The 8,720-nt window shown below is 41.7% G+C and overlaps 1 non-coding gene across 1 annotated transcript; it reads right to left on the bottom strand.

Moving 5' to 3' along the window:
• Positions 1-1,088: 1,088 nt before the first annotated feature.
• LOC131247477 (small nucleolar RNA R71) lies at positions 1,089-1,195 on the bottom strand. The gene has a single exon (XR_009171769.1). It is a non-coding gene; the product is annotated as a small nucleolar RNA R71 (small nucleolar RNA).
• Positions 1,196-8,720: the final 7,525 nt, after the last annotated feature.

The following is an 8,720-nucleotide window of genomic DNA, read 5'->3' on the forward strand; positions in this document are numbered from 1 at the left end:
AATTTTCTAATTCTAGTATCCTCCCTTCTTTAGGAAATAGTTTATTTTTAGAAATTAGGTTATTTCTTTCCCTTTTTAGAAATTAACTTTCTAGTTTTATTTTAGTAACTTTCCAATTCTAACTCTCTTAGAATCTAATTTGTTTCCTAATTTATTTTTAGAATTTTTGTTTAGAAACTAACTTTCCTATTGTGTAGGCCTTTAAGATAGAAATCTCTAATTCGGTACACTCCTTCTCTACTTTCTATTTTTCAGTTCTCTTTTAGTAATTTACTTTCTAGTTTAGGACTTTCCTAATTTATTTTAGAAGTTTCCACTTTCTTTTAGAAATTAGTTTACTACTACCTTTATTTTAAAGGATTAGTCCTCTTCTTTTAGAATCTAACTTATATTGTTTTTATTTTGCAGGTCCTTAACTTAGGGGCTTCAATTTGGTAATTTCTTTCCAACTCTCCCTCTCTTTCTTTTTAGATTTTCTTTTCCTTTCTTAGGATTAGACTTTGAATTTGATTGAGGGCTGCGAGTGTTTCATGCCCAAGTGGGCCCGTGACAACACTCGACGTCTCTTGACTAAAGGAGGATTAGTTGAGGGGTTGACTATCCATCGCAAGACTAGACACCACTCGAAATTCCCTGAGTTAAGTGAAGTTATGGCTGAAGACCAACCTCTTCTACTTCCACCCAGGGTGGAGGATACCCAAGATGAGAATGAGGTGCAACAGGCACCCCCGTGTCGTACTTTACGAGATTATCTACAACCGGCAGGAGTGAGTATGCCCTCATGCATGATTTTTACTGAAAACACAGGACAAATGGACATCAAGCCAGGAGTTATCCAACTCCTTCCCAAATTCCATGGACTTGAATCTGAAAGTCCATATTTACATTTGAAAGAGTTCGATGAGATAATAGCTACATTATGTTTTCCTAATGTATCTGAGGATACAATTAGGCTGAAACTCTTTCCTTTTTCCTTAAAAGAGAAAGCTAAGACGTGGTTACATTCACTGCATCCTAGATCCATTGGCACATGGAACGACATGCAGAGGGAATTCATAAAAAAATTCTTCCCACATCATAAAACGATTACCCTCAGAAAAGCAATAATGAACTTTGCCCAAAAGGAAGATGAAACATTCTTCCAATGTTGGGAAAGGTTCAAAGATTTGGTCAGTTCATGCCCACAACACGGATTTGAAACATGGCGCATTACAAATTTTTTCTATGATGGACTGACATCTTCCATGCGCCAAATGGTCGAGACAATGTGTAATGGAGAGTTCATTAATAAAGATGTTGACGAGGTATGGGATTACCTTGATAGTCTCGCTGAAAAAACACAATCATGGGACTATTACCCAATGGCGAACACAACGTCTAGGCCGACTCAATTAAAGGAGAAAGGTGGATTATATCTCTTGAAAGAAGAGGATGATCTCAAGTGTAAAGTAACTACGCTCATAAGGAAAGTTGAGGCCATGGAAGGAAAGAAGGATAAGGTCAATGAAATTGTTTGCAGCATCTGTGATTGCAACATTCACATAATTGAAAACTGTCCTACAATACCTGCCTTTCGAGGAGTGTTGAATGAACAAGCCAATGCCGTAAATAATTATCAAAGACCTTTTACTGGACCTAACTCCAATACATACAACCCTGGCTGGAAAAATCATCCAAACTTTAGTTGGAGGAATGGACAGACGGCTACTCCTCCAGGTTTCTTCAATCAAAATACAAATCAAGTGAAACCTCAAGAGGAACCGGTTCAAAATCCCATACAAGAGCTGGCTCAGGCAATGCGGGGAATTACAGATTTTATGCAAAAGATAGATTCTTGTATGACGGTTATAGAAAAGGGGATGCTTCCTGCATAACCTCTCCCCAATCCTAAACCGCAGTACGAGATTAATGATCCCAGCTCATCAAATCAGATGGGGCATGCTAAATCCATCACCACTCTTAGGAGTGAGAAGATCATTGATAAAACTCTTCCGGTTAGGCCCGAAAAGCCTCAAGAACCAGAAGAGGACAACAATGATGGATCCAGTGATGCCCCACAAAAAGTAGAACCGGAACTTCTAGAGAAGCCAGTTGCTCCATTCCCCCAACGGTTGGTTTCACCAAAACCTCTTTCTAACTCTCAGGATATCCTAGAGGTGTTGAAACAAGTGAAAGTCAACATTCCTCTACTTGATGTCGTTAAACAGATACCTTCATATGCCAAATTCCTGAAAGATTTATGCACGACCAAAAGATGAAAAATTATTCAAAAGAAAATCTTCTTGACTGAGAAAGTGAGTGCCATCCTTAAGTAAGACGTGCCGCAGAAATTCAAGGATCCTGGTAGCCCAACCATATCATGTGTAATCGGGAACCATCGAATTGATCACGCACTTCTTAACTTAGGAGCAAGCGTCAATCTGATTCCCTACTCGGTATACAAACAGTTAGGTTTGGGTGAATTAAAACCCACCATAACTACACTACAACTTGCTGATCGCTCTGTTCGTGTACCAAGAGGGATAATTGAGGATGTGTTAGTCCAGGTCGATAGATTTTACTACCCTGTAGATTTTATCATCCTGGACACCGAACCCATCAATAACATGAGCACTCAGATTCCCATCATTCTTGGTCGCCCATTCCTCGCCACGTCAAATGCAATTATCAATTGCAGGAATGGTGTCATGACTATGTCTTTTGGAAATTTGACATTGGAGTCAAACATTTTTTTCAATAACGGCAGCAACTCAGAGGATGATGACGATCTCCACGACATTAACATGATTGACTCTTTCGTGGAAGATACGACACCGCTGACCTTATCCTCCGACCATCTGGAGACGTGCCTGGCTCACTCCCATGATTTTGATGATGACATGATTAGGGAGATGTGTGCCTTACTTGATACTGCACCGGTACTTGAAGTTAATCGGTGGAGGCCACAATTTGAAGAATTACCACAAACCGATGTAGTGCCTCTACCGTCTAACCTCAAGCCGCCGAAGCTCGACCTAAAACCTTTGCCCTCTGAGTTAAAATATGCCTATTTAGGTCAAGATGAGACATACTCGGTGGTGATCTCTGCTCACCTGGAGAAAGAACAGGAGAGTATGCTTATATCTACTCTCATTGAGCATAAAGGGCCCTGGGATGGACAATAGCGGACCTCAAGGGAATCGATCCCTCGATTTGTACTCACCGCATATATCTTGAGGATAATGCAAAAATCGCTCGGCAACCACAACGTAGACTAAATCCAAACATGAAGGAAGTGGTTAAGGCCGAGGTTCTTAAACTATTGGACGTAGGTATCATATACCCTATATCTGATAGTCAATGGGTGAGCCCAACTCAAGTGGTCCCTAAGAAGTCCGGAATCACCATTGTAGCCAATGCTAATAATGAACTCGTACCAACTAGAGTCACTACTGGTTGGAGAATGTGCATTGACTACAGGAAGTTGAATACCGTCACGAGGAAAGACCACTTTCCTTTACCATTCATTGATCAGATCCTAGAAAGGTTAGCTGGTCATTCCTATTATAGTTTCCTTGACGGGTATTCGGCTACAACCAGATAGAGATAGCTCCTGAAGACCAGGAAAAGACCACATTTACATGTCCATACGGCACCTTTGGCTATCAAAGGATGCCATTCGGACTATGTAATGCCCCTGCCACCTTTCAGCGATGTATGCTTAGTATCTTTTCTGATATGGTGGGGCAATATCTAGAGGTCTTCATGGATGATTTCTCTGTTTACAGTCCATCTTTCAGCAAGTGCTTGGAAAGTCTTAAATGTGTACTGAAAAGATGTGAAGAAAAGAACTTGGTACTTAATTGGGAGAAGTGCTATTTCATGGTTCAGAAGGGAATTGTCCTTGGGCATATCATCTCGTCCAAAGGAATCGAGGTAGATAAGGCAAAAATCGATCTTATCTCTAACCTACCTGCATCCAAGAACATCAGAGACGTGCGATCCTTCTTAGGACACGCAGGATTTTACAGGCGATTCATAAAGGACTTTAGTCTTCTCTCTCTTCCTTTATGTAATCTTCTTCAAAAGGATGCTCCGTAGGAGTGGACTGAGCAGTGCCAGGAAGCTTTCACCAAGCTTAAGGGCACGTTAACCACTGTACCTATCATGCAGCCACCCGACTGGAGCCTTCCTTTTGAGCTTATGTGTGATGCTTTTGATTATGCTCTTGGAGCGGTCCTAGGCCAGAGAAAAGATAAGCGGCCCTACGTCATTCATTACGCAAGTAGAACTTTAAATTCTGCTCAGGTGAACTACTCGACTACGGAAAAGGAACTCTTAGCTGTAGTGTTCGCCTTGGACAAATTTAGGTCCTACTTGATCGGATCCAAGATCATTATCTACACAGATCATGCGGCACTTAAGTATCTTCTTTCTAAGAATGATTCTAAGCCTCGTTTGATACGATGGATCCTTCTACTCCAAGAATTTGATTTAGAAATTAAAGATAAAAAGGGAGTAGAGAACGTAGTGGCCGATCACCTTTCTCGCCTTAATACCTCTGATTCCCTTGAGGCGACCCATATCAATGATATGTTCCCTGATGAACAATTGTTCAGAATCTCCCATTCACCTTGGTTCGCTGATATTGCCAATTATCTTGCTACAGGTGCCATACCGACACAGTGGACTGCGCAAGATAAGAAGAAATTCTTCACCGAGGTGCGCAACTTCTTCTGGGATGATCCTTACTTATTTAAATATTGCCCAGACCAAATCTTAAGGAGATGTGTACCAGACGATGAGCATCAGAGCATCATCTCCTTTTGTCACTCACAGGCCTGTGGTGGTCACTTTTCTGCTAAAAAGACCACGGCCAAGATTCTGCAGTGTGGCTTTTACTGGCCCACTATGTTTAGGGACACTCATGAGTTTTACAAAGCTGTGAGCGTTGTCAGAAATTGGGAGCATTGTCCCATCGAAATATGATGCCTTTGAATCCCATCCTTATCATTGTAGCATTTAATTGCTGGGGCATCGATTTCATGGGACCATTCCCCCAATCGTTTGGAAATCTGTATATTTTGCTTGCCGTGGATTATGTCACTAAATGGGTTGAAGCGATTCCGTGTCGAAAGAATGACCATCACACGGTCATTAAATTCCTAAAAGAAAACATCCTTTCTCGATTCGGAACGCCTTGAGCCATCATTAGTGATGGGGGCTCACACTTTTGTAATAGACCATTCGAGAGCTTAATGAAGAAATACGGTATCTCTCATAAGGTGAGCACCCCATACCATCCACAGACAAGTGGACAAGCTGAGATTTCCAATAGGGAGATCAAACACATTTTGGAGAAAACGGTTAACCCAGATCGTAAGGATTGGTCAATCCGATTGACTGATGCCTTATGGGCATACCGTACTGCCTTTAAAACCCCTATTGGAATGTCTCCCTTTAGACTTGTCTATGGGAAAGCTTGTCACTTGCCTGTGGAGCTAGAACATAAAGCATACTGGGCGATCAAAAATCTTAATTTCAATCTGGACAACGCTGGCTCGCTACGCAAACTTCAATTGAATGAACTTGAAGAAATCCGGAATGATGCGTACGATAATTCGAGAATTTACAAGGACAAGATGAAAGCATTTCATGATCAACACATTTTGCGAAAATCATTCACGCATAGTCAGAAGGTCCTTTTGTACAATTCTCGATTACATCTCTTTCCGAGTAAGCTTCGATCTCGTTGGACCGGCCCTTACATTGTTGTTACTGTTTTTCCTCATGGGGTTGTTGAGATAAGAGATCCCGACAATGGCAAGGAGTTTAAAGTTAATGGCCATCGATTGAAACCATTTGTCGAGAAATTTGATTCAGAGGACATGTCCATGCCTCTAACTGATCCTGTTTACCAGGATTGATCTCCTAGTCTGATGGAGGTATAGGTCGGTTTCTTATTTTCTTAGGACTAGAGTAGTTGCTTTATTTGTCTGGCTGAAGATGATAAACTTAGCGCTCCTGGGAGGCAACCCAGCTCTTCATTTCATTAGTTAGTTCAATGTTTGTGGGTAACATTACTGCAAACCCTCACGAGACTACAACTCGTCCACTAGGGGCAACCTAGGGGTTTAAAGGCTTATTGCATACGCTAAATGCAATCGAGAGCACCTACGAAAGTGGTATAGGTAGGATTTTATTTTTGTTATTTTTGTTGCTTTCTCTCTTGTGCTGACCCGCTCTTACGTAGATATCCTTGGAAAGCCTCTTGATTCTTTCGTCCAGGTACTATCTTTCCATCACTCCTATTTTTCCGTTGTCTCATGTGCATTACATGTCTATTTCTTTTTACATTGAGGATAATGTAGATTTTTGGTTAGGGGTGGGAGATTAGGTTTTCTAATCAGTATTTTCTTGGTCTTGAGCAAAAGTTGTGAAAATTTTTAATTTTTCAGGATTTCTGATGAAGTCGAAGTGATTTTGACGGCCATCTAGGGCACTTAGAATTTCAAGATACGTGATGTTGGTACTTTATGACGCTTGGATTCAGTTATCTATTAAATTTCACAGCTAAGTTTGAATTGTTAATCCATTATTAGAATTTGTAAACATTAATTGAGACATGAATTCGCAGGACACATCTCGCTTGCATATTAAGGTTCCAGTTCGATATTAAAGGATTAACTTGGTAATCACTAAACATGAAAGGAACCAACTTGAGAAATCGAATGGATTGGGCGAACAGTCTTTACCATAGGTTTGCTCCCTATAGGTGAGGATTCGATTCCCCATGAATGATATGTGAAAAAGTTGGGTGTACAGTCTTTACCTTAGGTTTGCTCCCTATAGGTGAGGATCTGATCCCTCTTCTTGGCGTTACTTCTAATGAAAAAAATTAAAAATTAAAAGAATAAAAAGATAATGTGTAAGCCAAGTTGAGTTATCGTGAATTCTCTTAGTTGTTACCAATGATATCCTTAAATATCGAGGTGAATCTTAATGGTGACAAGTCGAGATTAGACTATACATTCATAGATCTCGATGGTTAGAATTTTTTCTAATTAATGGAATAATACTTTGAACTTGATTATGAAGTTTACCGTGCGCTGGAGTCTAGGAGAAAGTAATATCCAACAGTCATGAATCTAAAAATTCTCATATCTGGATTACTCTGCAAAAATCACTCGAGTTTATAAATTGTTCTGTAATTCTCAACTTACTTTTCGCATATTTTGCTCGGGACTAGCAAAATGCTGGTTGGGGGTTGTGTTGAGGGTCAAATATTGCATATCAGACCCAGTTGTTACCTAGATCTACAAACATAATACCGTTTAATGGCTGATTTAATCGTGTTTGTAATGCAGGGTGTGTTTAAGAGCCTGGACTGAAAAAGGATGGTAAATGCATGGATTTGACGCTCCAGAAGCACCAAGGCAAGGAACGGACTCTAGGAGACCAAGAGTGACGGAATTATATACCAGGGGTCCGTGAAAATCGAGAAACTGAAGCTCAAGGGGCCTGAAAAGTGTCCAGAATGCAAGATCATAGGGTTCCCACCATCTGATCAGTTCGAAACTTCATACGTGGCCTGAGGACCATGAATTAACCGTACACATCAAATTTCAGCCCTCAGATCCCAATAAAAGTGGCTCAACGGATAGATCAGCCACCAAAACAGTGATATGGGGCCCGCCTGCTATCTGGATATGCTTCAAAATTAGTCTTGGCGGTTTAAATGAGATGGGACAACAGAGGGACGGATCGAATTTTACATATACATCAACATGGGACCCACTTTACATGCAAGGAGTGCACGGGCAACTGTGCACGCACTGAACATTGAACCAACAAGAGCGGTCAGACGCTATTTGACCGCGTCTCGCTGCTCACAACAGAGAGAGCTCTGTTTCAAGGAACGAGCTGCTGCATTTTTGTAGTGGGCCACCATCAGAGGTCTTCAGGATGATCTGGACCGTTCAGTAGACTCCAACAGCCCAGAGAATGCAGACCTAGGAGAGATAGTTTGAAGAGAGCAGTATGATTGATTTTTTACCGTGTAAACACAATTCTGACGGTTTACTGAAAACTCGATGGGTCACACCGAATCCAATGCAAAAACACCCATGGCCGAACGGTTTTTCGACATGAGTCCATTGGACGGAGTGGATCCCTTCTCTAGAGATGATCAGGGGCCGGCCGAGCATCCCAGCGTAATTCCTTACGCACGTACGTGCGTAATAAGATGACCGATCACCATGGGCCATACGATCTTCGTGATCGTGATCGGACGGACAATCCGGACTGTCCATTGTATCCAGACAATGATTCTAACCAAAATTACTACCTTTCTTGCAATCATGCATATAAGAAAGATCGCTAGTGCTGGAGTTTTCGCCGGACGTTGATTCACGCAGCGGCCCACTGAGAGGTCAGATCCCCTTCAAAATTGAAATTTTGAGCTTAATCAATCCCACAGAGCCAATGGCCAGCTCTGATGAGGTGTGATGTTGCTAAAGTGGACCCCACCGAGCTCAACTACGTAAACGGGTCTTCCGTTTCCAGCGACTCTGTTCGCGGAAACCAGAAGTTGTCCGCGTTTTGCGGGCGGCTGTGGGCCACCACGATGAGCCATCTCTCCGATCCACACCGTCCATAAGGAAGCCCAGACAAAATCGTCTTGGACCCGACCTGTTGAAAGAAGAGACGAGCTCCAAGTTGAACGAGCTCCTGATCATAAA

This window comes from Magnolia sinica, chromosome 5 (genome assembly GCF_029962835.1).
Source record: "Magnolia sinica isolate HGM2019 chromosome 5, MsV1, whole genome shotgun sequence".
In the NCBI taxonomy this organism is placed as follows: Eukaryota; Viridiplantae; Streptophyta; class Magnoliopsida; order Magnoliales; family Magnoliaceae; genus Magnolia; species Magnolia sinica.